The sequence below is a fragment of the Rutilus rutilus genome (assembly GCF_951802725.1).
Source record: "Rutilus rutilus genome assembly, chromosome: 6".
Classification (NCBI taxonomy): Eukaryota; Metazoa; Chordata; class Actinopteri; order Cypriniformes; family Leuciscidae; genus Rutilus; species Rutilus rutilus.
This window is the reverse complement of record NC_140214.1, coordinates 49,230,909-49,244,436: the sequence shown is the minus strand read 5'-3', so window position 1 is coordinate 49,244,436 and position 13,528 is coordinate 49,230,909. Positions and strand designations below refer to the sequence as shown.

The following is a 13,528-nucleotide window of genomic DNA, read 5'->3' as shown; positions in this document are numbered from 1 at the left end:
CGACCGCAGAGGAAAAGTTCCATGTTGTTGCTTTAAGTAATATATAGCTATCATTTTTTGCAGTCCTACTATATTAAATAAATAAATATAAATAAAAATAAAATATTCTTGCGTAAAAATAATTAGGCTATAATTATTATTATGACCGCCGCTAGTGTAGCTATAGCATAGCTAGCGAAAGCGGTCATATAGGGATTGTCAAAGTTTTTTGTTTCTTTTTTTTTCGTCATCTACTGAATTTTTCGTCAACGATACCAGGGACACCGAAACACCGGGGAACATGAAATTTGGTGGGCATGTAGCCCCACTAGACTTTTACGGAAAGATTTCTTTTGTTCCCCGGGGGCCACTCCCCCCCCGCGCTGGGCCCCCCCAAACCCAAAAAATGCAGTTTTTCCTAAATAACTACCTGAACCGTGGCACCGAGGATGAAGACATTTTTATGGTATGTTGCTCTTAAGGGCCCACATCAACCTAGCCCATAATCACTCATTTGTGATTTGCGCCCCTCCCATAAAAAATGAAAATGCAATATTATTCTGCTTTAATCGCCCCTATCTTCAGTGGAGATGTTCAGAACTGCACCATATTTCATGTGTATGATTAACTTGACATCCTCTGGGGGTATCCTCTGCTAAGTTTCGTAGAATTTCATCCATGGGGGGGTATAAAATAAATTCATTTATGTGCACATTTAGTGACTGTACACTCATCAGCCTGTAGTAGATGGTGGTGTTGAGCGAAGGGTTGCTGGTTTAGGATGATACTGTCACTAAGGTTGCCAACTGTCCCGAATTAGGCGGGACGTCCCGTATTTTGGGCCTAATTTATTTGTCCCGTGCGTGACCTCCCGTGTCCCGTTTTTTGACAAGCTGATAAACCACTGACTGATACAACAGCAACAGCAGCAGTGCTGACCACGACACTTGAGAATGATCACCGACACCTGTCATCATCCAATCACAGCTTTTTTTAATCACTGTTTTGAGACAAATCATTGTTTGATTTGCGAACATCCTCTGCCGTCTGGTCGCTTCCGCTTCAAGCCGGACTCGTCTCGCGCTAACGGTAATTTCCTTTCACTGTCCACGTTTTGATTTCGGCTAATCAATTTTGGCGAATGCAAACAACGTGATTATTGTTCATGAGTCTAACATCCAGCCACGCAAGAAAACATGTAATCTACCTGAGGGAATAATATGCTCAAAAAACATTTCTGATTATTATTAATGTTTTAAAGCTTTTAGAAAGTACATAGAAAGCTTTTGTAACATTATGTTAAAGGTAGGGTAGGTAGGATTTTTCAAAAAAAAAAAACATTCCAAATTTGTTTAAACTGTCTTTATATACCAATACATAATTAAAATGTAAGTACTCTGAAAAAGAACATATAAAAATTGAGTGACTGTAGACCTTTTAATCTGCCATAAACACAGCTCATTATTTCCATTCACCCCCTCCCTTCTGAGCTCCTTCCAAAGCCACGCCCCCAAAACACATGAACGCGCGACGCCAAACGCTCAGGCTCAGCTGGAAGACGCATTTATTACCTGAGACGAGTGGAGAGGAAGGAGCGCAGTACATACAGTGACATCATGGCAGAATCACATGTAATAAACCTAACTTTATCACTATGAATATAAACAAATAAGATTTCTTTTAGTACTCACTATCAAGCTAGCATATCGATAATGGTAAAGTTTCATTCGGTAACGAGCTATATTTATAAGGCAAAACTAAAAACAGGTTGCATTGATACACGTTTTTCCATTACCATCAGTTACACTGTGATGAAGGTGAATTTCGTGTAAGATTCATAACATATACGGTGTTTTGCATGTAAGAGTTTCCATGATGAAAACATTGTTGACTCTAATGAAGACTAACGTACACTCCGAGTCCGGAGACAAGTACCGCATCGTCGGTTCGAGGACAGGTCCGGGGTCGAGGGCGAAGCAGATGAGGTCGTTCAAGAGTGCGGGCAGGGTCCGAGGAAGTAGTTTTTGCCTTGTTTGCCTTCGCTGACTGCATATGCAGGTGCTTTGAGCTGAATATTTCCGGGAACGGTGACATGTGATGAGTGCACGCAGGGCAGCGCGCGCAGTGGGGCTCGGGCACGAGACATGAAGGCATCTGATTGGTTCTTTACATTCGCTGTAAGCCTAGTGTATAATGTTAAAAAAGCTTTCTATTTTAGATAAATGCTGTTATTTTGAACTATGGTTTGTTTGTAATGTGACTTTTTTCATGTATGACATTAAAATTATTTTTAGAATTAAATACATAAATAGGTTAAGCAATACAAATGTGTTTATGTCTGATAACCTTTTAAACACAAACTTAACTGCAGACACTGAAATGACGTACACTGTGTGATCCAGTACAAATATTTTGAGTGTCCCTCATTTTCCTATAAATAACCACGATTGTCCCGCATTTTCCTTTTCTGAAGTTGGAAACCCTAACTGTCACACACACACACATGCAGGAATACAAACAAACGCAAGCATGCACACACACTGACATCCACACGCACAGACACACACCCATACACACACATACAAATCCACATGCACAGACACACACACACACAAACACACACATGTACGCACGCATACATACACGCACAGACACACACATACACAAACACACACACATACACACACACACAGACAGACATGCACATACTACTACTTTTTTTACTTTACATCTACTTTACAGCGGAGATGTATGGTGATATGTTTGCAGCCGCTGATTTAGAAAACACTAATAATATTATTAATTAATAGACACTTAAAATGCCTCTTATTTTTTTCGGACATATTTATTATCAGCCTGCTTTTATATATTATCTTTTGTCGGTGCTTTATGGCAAGATTTATGAGTGCGCTTGAGCGCGGAATAGGCTATTCCTCCATGCATCCAGTATTTAAGCAGAGATTAATATAAACGTGCATATAGACTAAAAATCTTTAGCCTATATGCATGGCAACTCTAATCAATGCATTTACTAGTTGACATTATTTAATAATTATGAATTAGTATACAGCTCTTTGTGTTAAATTAGTACATAAGTAGTTAACATAATTAATGAACTAACAAGATAATAAAACAAAGATTCAATTAAGATGCTAACTATATATTTCTATATAGCATTGCTTGTTCCACCACGCAACTGTTTTTAAGGTGACAATCCTTTATAAATGTGAAGATTTACTGTATCTTGAAGATTGCTGTATTATATTGTATCTTCTGTTATAAAGATTATAGATTGGTATTTCGTTAATAAAAATAATAAGCACATAATGCTGTAAAAATAAACAACTTATGTTCTGTTAGATGTTTTGTGTTTTGACTACTTTTTGAATTTTGTCTAATTATATCTCTATGTAATATTATCCAAAAAATAATAACATTATATAGGCTATATATATAATTTTGCCTGGGGCACCCACTCTATTAGTTAGTAGGCCTAATACCCTTTCAGCTAAAAGTGATTAGAGGGGATAATACTACAATTTACAACATTAGATGAGATGCATTTTTGTATTTGATTTAATTCATTTAAATTAGATTTTTATTTTTAATTGATTAAATTTGTATTGATTGAATAATTGTATTATTATAAATTATTAAGATAAACATTTTAATTATAATTTAATATTTATTTATTTTTGTTTAATAAAAATGCAACAACAAACAACAAAAAGATTATGCTTTGTCCCCCCCCCCCCCCCCCCCCCCCCACTGCTGTACTGAAAACCAAACTGAGGTACCAAACCATAATTTTTGTTATTAAAATTAACTGTTTCTCTTCCAATCTGTCTATTCTAAATGGTCTGTTACATCACTTTGAATCCCATAAAGCACACTCAAAGTAAAATCAGATTATATCTATCGCAGTGGTGAACAGTGCTGTTGACTGAAATGCTTTTTTTAAGCCGTGGCTCTTCATGTTGAGCTGTGCCATAAGATTGTTGGTCATCAGCCTGAAAGAAAGAGGGGAAGAAAGTGGTGGGAAATAGAGATGGAGAAAAGGTGATCAGTCAAAGTAAGTAGCAAAGAGGAGATGTGAGAAGGGATGAGTCAAGGTAACAGGCATTTCTTTTATTATCAGAAATCAAATCTTTTATGATGAAAGAAATGAATGCTTGATCATACCTATCCAAAATCTTTGTTGAACAGTCCCTGATGTTTTTGCCTCCGACTTTACTTAACTGGGTAATCTAAGAGGAAAAAAGTAAATATCATTATTACTATACAATATTGGTAACAAACATTTTCAGTCCTTGCATTAACCTAATCAGTTGAACTTAATTTTATTGGTAAGTCCAAATGTGTTTGTAAATAGTGTTATAGTAAACACAGGTCTGTATTTTCAGTAAAGTAGAATTATGAGTAAAGTAGAAATATACTATTGTCATCATTGCATTGTGCATGAGGGACCAGGAACACAATTTAAACACACATTTAAGTACAATATTTATGTACAAAAATATTTACAAAAATTGTAGCTACTCACTAACACTAACTGTCACTAACACTTATTAAATATAATATGTATTATTATTATTGGTGGGGTTTCACTGTAAATAAAATAAAATAACAATGCTGCAAATATTGAAACATTTTTTGAGAAAAGCTGCAGCAAAATCAGTCATTCTAGGCCGAAATATAAAAAATAAAAACAAAAACAAATCCAGGACTGATTAAATAAATTACATTATTACCGAAAGTAAGTGCTTAGTGTTCATTGTGATAAGCACAATTTATTTATTTTTATTTATTTTTTTAAGAAAAGAATAAGCAAACTGGTTAATAATTCTATTTGCCCAGAACATCTCTCTCTTCATTATTTTGAAGCTTCTCCTCCAAGGTGTTCAGCTCCTCCATCAGCTCCATTCTTCTGATGTGGTACCAAGAGTTCTTAGGTTCTGCACTTCCAATCCTCTTGACCTCCTGCATGATCTCCACCAGCTTTTTGAGGACACATTTCTGCCATTCTAAAAAGTTAAAAACATTTGACAAGAATATTAATTATCAACTATATAATCAATAATACATTCAAATTTCACTAGATAAAATGATTCATCTTGATATCAGTAATGGAATTTGACTAGTAAACAGTAGTAAATTACTAAAGTAATTCTTGGTATCAAAACATTGGGAAATCACTTGTGGAAATACAAATATCAAAAATGTAATTTCAGATAGTAAAAACTGTAATTCTTAATAAATGTAATTGTTATTGTGTGGTTAATTATCACAATAGGATGCCATTCAAATTCAAATGGTCATATAAAGATAAATACAAAAACAGTATGCTTTATGCCTATCTACAAATATACAAGACAAAGTAATTACTTACTGGATGTGGGCATTGGAAATACAGCCATGCTGTGGCCAGTTGGAGCCCTTGGTGTTTCTGAAATAAACATTTAAAACTCAGTTCATACCAAGAGAAAGAGAAAAAATAGCTGCACTTCATATTGCATTTTCAAGATAGGAACTAAAAACTAAACAGATGCACTTCTTTTGATGTGTATTTTAATTTTATACTTGGTTCATGTTCTACTTGAAATTGTCCACCCCCCCAACAATGTAATCTAATTAGTTACCATGTCTAGAATTTGTAATTGTTTTATTTATTTTTTGCTCCGATGCTCTCAACTATTTTCAATGTAAGTCTATGGGGTGGTTGCTAGGGTGCTTTAACAGGTTGCTAAGGGTTTTCAGGGTGGTTGCTAATGTATTCTGGGTGGTTGCTAGGTGGTTACTATGGTGTTCTGGCTGGTCACTATGGTGTTGCTAGATGGTAACTGTGGAGTTTTATAGAGTTCTTAACATGTTCTTAGCATGATTTAGCTAATCACTCAGCTAATCACAATTAGCATCTGAAGCTGTAGTGTCACTTGAGTGACTAGAGTCTTCTGTTGGGTCTAATGATGGTATCTGTAACTTACACACACACACACACCAACTATTTTACCTAACAAGTTAAATATCTTACCATGTCTAGAAGTAGAATGTGATCGACTGGATGAGTTTGATCGCTCCCTTATTGGGGTGGAATGCACTGCAACACCAACATGAAATGTGTTACAGGAAGACAGGAAAATGTTTATGAAATAAGAATAAAGTACATATATATATATATATTATACTATATATATTATACAATATATACTTTTCTTTGTACACTGTGTTGGTATTGTGCACTGTTTTTCATTTGACATTATGTATGCCTTTATGTTGTCTAATAAAAACAAACATTCAATATTCTCTTTTAACTAAAGCCTATTTTCGGCTAATGTATATATGAGTAATGTACAGTAATAGTAGTAGAATTAATAATTGCATGAATATTTAAATATGATGCATTTCGTTGGAAGTGTAAGGTTGGATTTATTAATTTTTTTAAATGTACTGTAAGGAAATACCAATGTTTAGATTATTTTTTAAAAGGCTGTTCCAGTTATGGCATTATGACAGTGTTTTGGTGGGTATGTTTTAAAAATTACATTATGAGCTCAAAATTATAAACACTTTACGACTTTAACATTGTAATTTCTATTATTCACATTATGTGCAGTTATTACAGTTTGTTCTCTTACGAGAGGTTCTCTCGTATTGCGTAAGCTAGCTTACGCTGCGGGAAAGTCTCCTTTCACGAGATACTGAAGCCAAAAATTATCCTAATTTTTTAAACTTTGTCAACGCAGTGCGGCAGCCTGCAGACCTAGGGCAAGCGAATCGCGTGCCCATTGGCTGCTCTGCGGCAACTGCAGCAGCCTATGGCTGAGCCTTGCGCGTGACGTCACGTCCAATGAGCGCGCTTGGCGCGCTTAGTGCATCACAGCCCGTCATTAGGGGTGTGGCCTAGAGTATATAAGCAAGGAACAGAGGCTGCTTCGCTGATTTCTGTCTCTTCAGCGAAGCTCTTCGCATCGCTGATCTCCGAGGAAGCCGCCGTTGAATCCAGCGACCAGCACGCCGAGGATCTCAGCCTGAGGACGCCGGCCGCTCGCCGCCTTCAGCCTTCCCTGCCTGCTGCGCCATCCGGCACTTATATCCTTTTTCTGCTCTGTTTTGTGTGTGTGTGTGTCCGCCGCGACACACTTGCATCTAAAAGAGCGCGAGGCGTTGTTTCAAATGCCTCGCACATCCTGTGGCTCGTGCAGAGCCTCGCTCAGCGACGGAGACCGCCACGTGCTGTGCGCTCTCTGCCTGGGTTTTGACCACGCTGTTCGCGCTCTCTCCGAGTGCGGCTGCGAACAGTGTGAAGATTTACCGATGTCGACCCTACGGGCTCGACTCGCTAAATTCGAAGACACTCCATCTTCTCCGGCCGCTTCTTCCGGGCCACGAAAGAAAAAACGTCGCTCTCAAAGGCCGCCGGAACTGGACGCTACAGCTGAGCGCTCGCCGGAACCTCTCCCGCGAGCCTCGCTCTCTCCTTCCCCCCCACCCTTCTCCGACGCGCAGCGGCCGGCCACTGCCCGCACTGCCGTCGCCCTGGGGGATGATGCAGATGATGCCGCTGACAGCTGCTCTCTGCTCGCGTCTGACAGCCAGGAGTGGTCGGGCTCTCACCGCTCCGCCCCCTCTACTCTGGAGTCTTCTCGAACCCGCGCTAGTGTTGACGCAGAGCTTCTCCGCCTCCTCACTTTAGCGGTCGAGAGAATGGGACTGGATTGGTCTCCACCTAAGGAGCCGAAGCCCAATCGCCTTGACGGGTTTTTTCTGCCTAGCCGCCGCCCTGCGCCTGCCTCTAGGTCAGCACCCTTCCTGCCTGAGCTCCACGCCGAGCTCTCTAAGTCCTGGAACGCTCCGTTCTCCACCAGACTCCGCTCGCCAGTCTCCTCGGCTCTCTCCCAGGTGGACGGAGCCGCCGAGAACGGCTATAACGGCATCCCCGCCGTTGAGGATGCTGTGGCAACGCACCTTTGCCCGCCGTCTGCTAGATGGCGCTCAAAGTCTGCCCTGCCGTCTAAAGCCTGCAGGACCACCTCAGCTCTCGCCGGCCGCGCTTTCGCCGCCTCCGGCCAGGCTGCTTCCGCCCTGCACTCAATGGCTATTCTTCAGATCCTTCAAGCCGACCTCCTCCGTGAACTGGACGAGAAGGGCTCGGATCAGTCTGCCTTTACCGATCTCCGCAGCGCTACGGATCTCGCGCTGCGCGCTACCAAGACCGCTGCTCAAGCCATCGGCAGATCCATGGCCGCGCTCACCGTCATCGACAGACATCTATGGTTGACGCTCGCGGACATGAGTGAGTCAGAGCGCGCTGTGTTTCTGAACGCACCACTCTCGCCCACCGGCCTCTTTGGCCCTGCGGTCAGCGGAATTGTGGATCGGTTCTCTGAGGTACAGAAGGCGTCGCAGGCGATGGACCTCTTCCTGCCCCGCCGTTCGAGCTCAGCCACAGGCCGCCCTCAAACTCAGCCTCCTGTGCGCAGCTCTAACCAGCGCTCTTCCAGGCCCCCCAACGCTTCGCAGCGGCGCCAGGGCAATCGCCCCAGGTCGCGCTCGACCAGCCGTCACAGACCGCCGCCCCCACGGGGCCCGCGGTCCAAGATCGCGTTGAAGCCCGAGCCCGCGAAGTCCTCCTAGCATCCGCAAGGAGGAAAAGATGGTTGAGTCCCGCTACGGCCGGACCGCCATCAAAACGCACAGCTCTGTCAGTCCCCTATGTTCAGGCTACTGCAGCAGCACACACCGCAGCCAACGAGCCAGTAATTACACTCGCTCGCCTGCACACAAACGCCGTTTTCACGGCGACCCAGATAAACCTCAAAATAGTATAAGTGCTTTAAGTGTAGAAAATGTGCCCACACCCATGTGCTCACTGCTTCACACAAGTGCAATCCCCATGGTAACGCGCCCAGAGCGCTCTCTCATAAAGCGGCCTCACACCGCTCGAGCACTAAATGTAGTAAAAGTGCCCACACTTCCGTGCTCACAACTACTCGCTGCTCGCTCTGTCACTCAGTTACCTCAAATTGCTACGGCTCAAGCCGCAGGGGTTTTAAGTGTAGAAAAAGTGCCCACTCCCGTGTGCTCACTGCCTCACACAGACCAGGTTCCCATGGCAACGCGTCCAGAGCGCTATCTCTTAAAGCGGAAACTTTCCGCTCGAGCATCAAGTGTAGGAAATGTGCCCACAGCCCTGTGCTCACACCTGCCCACTGCCCGCTCTGCCAGACAGGTTGCAAACCTCATAAAGCCCCCAAACACTGGCCGTGTCATAAGTGCATATCCCGCGCCAGCTCACGAGCACGCGCGCCCACTTTCAGACACCATAATCCCCACGCCGCCCTCGCGCCTGGGTTGTTTGACAGCAGTTCACGCTCCATCGTCCGAGATCGAGCTACTAAATTCTGCACAGTCGGCCAGCCCTGTTCTTCTGCCCTCGTGTCCGAGCATCGGCGGCGCGCGCGCCGCCCCGTCTTCTCTGATACAGGTTCCCCATCCCGCGCAACGCGGCGATCTGAACCCAGAGACCATTCGACCCCTAGCTATGCATGCAAAAGCATGGGAGGCTATTCAGGGCGCGTCAGAATGGGTGCTCAACACCATAAGACACGGTTATTCGCTCCAATTTGCTCGTCGCCCTCCGCGCTTTCTAGCGCAGACGGAAACGAAAGTGAGTTTGGAAACAGCACATCTGCTTCAAGCAGAGATAACAAAGCTGCTGCGAAAAGGGGCCATAGAACAGGTGCATCCTTCTCTGAGCGAGTCAGGCTTTTACAGCCGTTACTTCCTCGTTCCCAAGAAGGACGGAGCATTAAGACCTATTTTAGATCTGAGACATCTGAACAAAGCCCTCATGAGACGGCCGTTCAGGATGATTACAACCAGACAGATCCTCGCGCAAATTCGCCCAGGAGACTGGTTTATCTCTCTCGATCTGAAGGACGCTTATTTCCAGATCCAGATAACTCCCCGTCACAGGCCATTTTTGAGATTCGCCTTCGACGGTCGAGCTTATCAATACACAGTCCTGCCGTTCGGCCTGTCTTTAGCACCCCGTACATTTACGAAATGCATGGACACGGCTCTCGCTCCCCTGAGGAGTCAGGGAATGCGAATTCTGAACTACTTGGACGATTGGCTCGTTCTAGCGCAGTCAGAGACAGACCTTGTGTCTCACAGAACAGCGCTACTCGACCACCTGGAGGTTTTGGGTCTAGCGGTCAACTGGACAAAGAGCTCGCTCTCGCCCCGGCAGTCGATTTCCTTTCTCGGAATAGAACTGGACTCGGTGGCGATGACGGCCAGATTGACGGAGCAGCGCGCGCGCCGCATCCAGCGCCTCGCTGCATCCTTCAAAGAAGGCAACCGGGTTCCCCTGAAGGCATTTCAGCGCATTCTGGGGCATATGGCCTCAGCTGCAGCAGTGCTTCAGTTGGGTTTACTGCGCATGCGCCCGCTTCAACGCTGGCTGAGAACGCGCGTATCCCATCGAGCCTGGGCGACCGGCGGCTCGCTAATCAGAGTGACTCAGGTCTGTGTCTCAGCCCTGCAGCCCTGGCTAGCAGCCGAATGGTATCACACGGGAGTGAATATGGGAGTGGTTTCACACCGGAAAGTTGTCTCTACAGACGCGTCCAACCTAGGTTGGGGAGCGCTCTTCGAAGGCAGACCGGTCTTTGGCCACTGGTCAGACCAGGAGAATCTCCTACACATAAACTGTCTAGAGATGCTCGCGGTCGAGAAAGCGCTCATGCACTTCCTCCCTTTCCTCCTTGGTCACCATGTTCTAGTCCGCACGGACAACACTTCAGTAGTGGCCTATGTGAACCGCCAGGGCGGTGTCAGATCAAAGCAACTCTGCGCCCTGACGGAACGCCTCCTCGTATGGGCTCAGCACTCTCTGCGCTCTCTGAGAGCATCGCATGTGCCTGGCCATCTGAACGAGGGCCCCGACAGACTGTCCAGGGACAACGTTCCCCCTGGGGAGTGGTCTCTACACCCTCAAACAGTCCAGTCGCTGTGGCGCCGCTTTGGCAGAGCGAAAGTCGACCTCTTTGCGTCAATAGACAACGCACACTGCCCAGCGTTCTTTTCAAAGAGCGAGGACGCGCTGGCCCAGTCTTGGCCCAGCGGCCCGCTATATGCGTTTCCGCCAGTCTCTCTGCTGCCTCAGGTCATCGAGAGAGTCAGGAAAGCGCGCCACACAGTGCTCCTCATAGCCCCGTTCTGGGAGAACCAAGCTTGGTTCCCGGAACTCATACAATTGGCAGACTCAGCCCCCTGGCCGATTCCGGTGCGGAGAGACCTTCTCTCTCAAGCCCGCGGCTCGATTTGGCATCCCCACCCAGAGCACTGGTCTCTGCATGCGTGGAGCCTCAACAACTACATGCTGATCTACCAGAAGGGGTGATGAACACGATCATACAATCTAGAGCCCCCTCCACGAGGCGGCTCTACACGTCTAAATGGTCTGTGTTTAACAAATGGTGCACTACCAAAGGGCTCAATCCACAGACATGTGGGGTCTCGCAAGTATTGTGTTTCCTTCAAGAGCTACTGGACGCGGGCAGGTCCCCCTCCACGCTCAAAGTCTATGTCGCGGCCATTTCAGCGCTCTCTGTGTCAGAGCCGGGCCGCGCATTAGGAAGGAACGAGTTGGTCATCCGCTTCCTTAGAGGAGCGAGGAGGATGAACCCCCCGCGACCCCCTTCGGTTCCTATGTGGGATCTTTCACTGGTCTTAGACGCACTGAAAGCACATCCCTTTGAACCTTTAGAAACTGTGGATATGAAATACCTCACGCTCAAAACCGTTTTTCTGATAGCACTGTCTTCAGTAAAACGTGTGGGAGACCTTCACGCGTTATCCACTAACGCTGCGTGCCTCGAGTTCGGACCTAATGACTCTTAAGTTATTCTCAGACCGAGGCATGGGTACGTCCCAAAAATTTTGGGCACTCCCTTCAGAGCGCAGGTCATTTCCCTTTCAGCCCTGCCGATTACTGGCTGCGAGGCAGATAGTCACCTCCTCTGCCCAGTTAGGGCGCTGAGAAGCTATATTTCGCGCTCCGCCGCCTTCAGGCGTTCAGAGCAGCTTTTTGTTTCGTTTGGTGGGCGCACCAAGGGTCTCGCCGCCTCGAAACACACTCTGTCCAGATGGTTAGTCGATGCTATCGCAGCTGCTTACGCATCTAAAAACCTGCAGTGCCCCTTGGGCATTCGGGCACACTCCACCAGAGGCATGGCCTCATCGTGGGCGTGGTCCAGTGGGATTCCCATTCATGACATTTGTGCAGCGGCGGGCTGGGCCTCCCCCTCCACATTTGTTAGGTTTTACAACCTGGAAGTTCCCGCTTTGCAGGCCAAAGTGCTATCAGTCTAAGTCTCGCGTAAGCCAGCCCACTGTCTGTGCGCGGGCTACGCTGCTGATTTAGCTCTACTGGTTGAGCTACACTATATGGAAGTGTTAGTTGGACCGGCTGTGCCGCTCCCTGCCCCATATTATGTGCTTGTGTACTGTGGTATCTGGCCGCCCAGCTCCGTTTCGCGTTCCCTGGGCTTCCCACGGGATTCATTCAGGATGCTGGGCGCGCGCACGGCGTTGACAAAGGTGTTCCCGCAGCGTAAGCTAGCTTACGCAATACGAGAGAACCTCTCGTAAGAGAACGTACTCGGTTACTAACGTAACCTCTGTTCTCTCTAGAGAGGGAACGAGTATTGCGTAACCCGCCGTGCTCTCGCCACGAGCTCATTTTCGCTTCATGCGACAGAAACCAGCGAAGCAGCCTCTGTTCCTTGCTTATATACTCTAGGCCACACCCCTAATGACGGGCTGTGACGCACTAAGCGCGCCAAGCGCGCTCATTGGACGTGACGTCACGCGCAAGGCTCAGCCATAGGCTGCTGCAGTTGCCGCAGAGCAGCCAATGGGCACGCGATTCGCTTGCCCTAGGTCTGCAGGCTGCCGCACTGCGTTGACAAAGTTTAAAAAATTAGGATAATTTTTGGCTTCAGTATCTCGTGAAAGGAGACTTTCCCGCAGCGTAAGCTAGCTTACGCAATACTCGTTCCCTCTCTAGAGAGAACAGAGGTTACGTTAGTAACCGAGTACGTTTTGTTAATACATTATGAGTTGCTATATAACCTCCTATTTCAATCAGATATAAAGACAGTCTGCCACATGTAGGTGCATATCCTTTTCATATGCAGTGGCGTATATACCAATGTTTCCACAACAATACAGTAAGTGTATTTATTTTACATGTGTTGTCTTTCTGTTTCTGGATAAACAGGAAACTCACACGACAGTCAGGCATTTCTTGCCAAACCTTTGATTTGATTATCTTACCATGTCTAGAAGTAGAAGTGGAGTGCCCTCTGGTGTGGTCGACTGGAGGAGTTTGATCACTTATTGGGGTGGAATGCACTGTAACACAACGTGAAATGTTTATGTTTATGAAATAAGAAAAAAAATCCCATATGATAAAGACATTTACAATATGAGAAAAGTAGTATAATATAAACTCTCCAACAACACATTGTTATAATTATAT

At 45.5% G+C, this 13,528-nt stretch overlaps 2 protein-coding genes and 1 long non-coding RNA gene across 3 annotated transcripts in view; 2 read left to right on the top strand and 1 right to left on the bottom strand.

The window, feature by feature from the left end:
- LOC311291902 (uncharacterized protein) overlaps nt 1–13,528 on the top strand; it is a 322,068-nt gene that overhangs the window by 133,619 nt on the left and 174,921 nt on the right. The gene's annotated exons all lie outside the window — the stretch shown is intronic.
- The window catches only part of LOC311291904 (protein NLRC3-like), a gene marked incomplete at its 3' end in the record, with an annotated part of 146,391 nt that overhangs the window by 91,002 nt on the left and 41,861 nt on the right, over nt 1–13,528 (top strand). The gene's annotated exons all lie outside the window — the stretch shown is intronic.
- On the bottom strand, nt 4,081–13,385 carry LOC311291914. Its single transcript, XR_014627627.1, has 4 exons — nt 13,324–13,385; nt 6,011–6,076; nt 5,369–5,425; nt 4,081–5,003 (listed from the first exon to the last, which is right to left on the bottom strand). It is a non-coding gene; the product is annotated as an uncharacterized lncRNA (long non-coding RNA).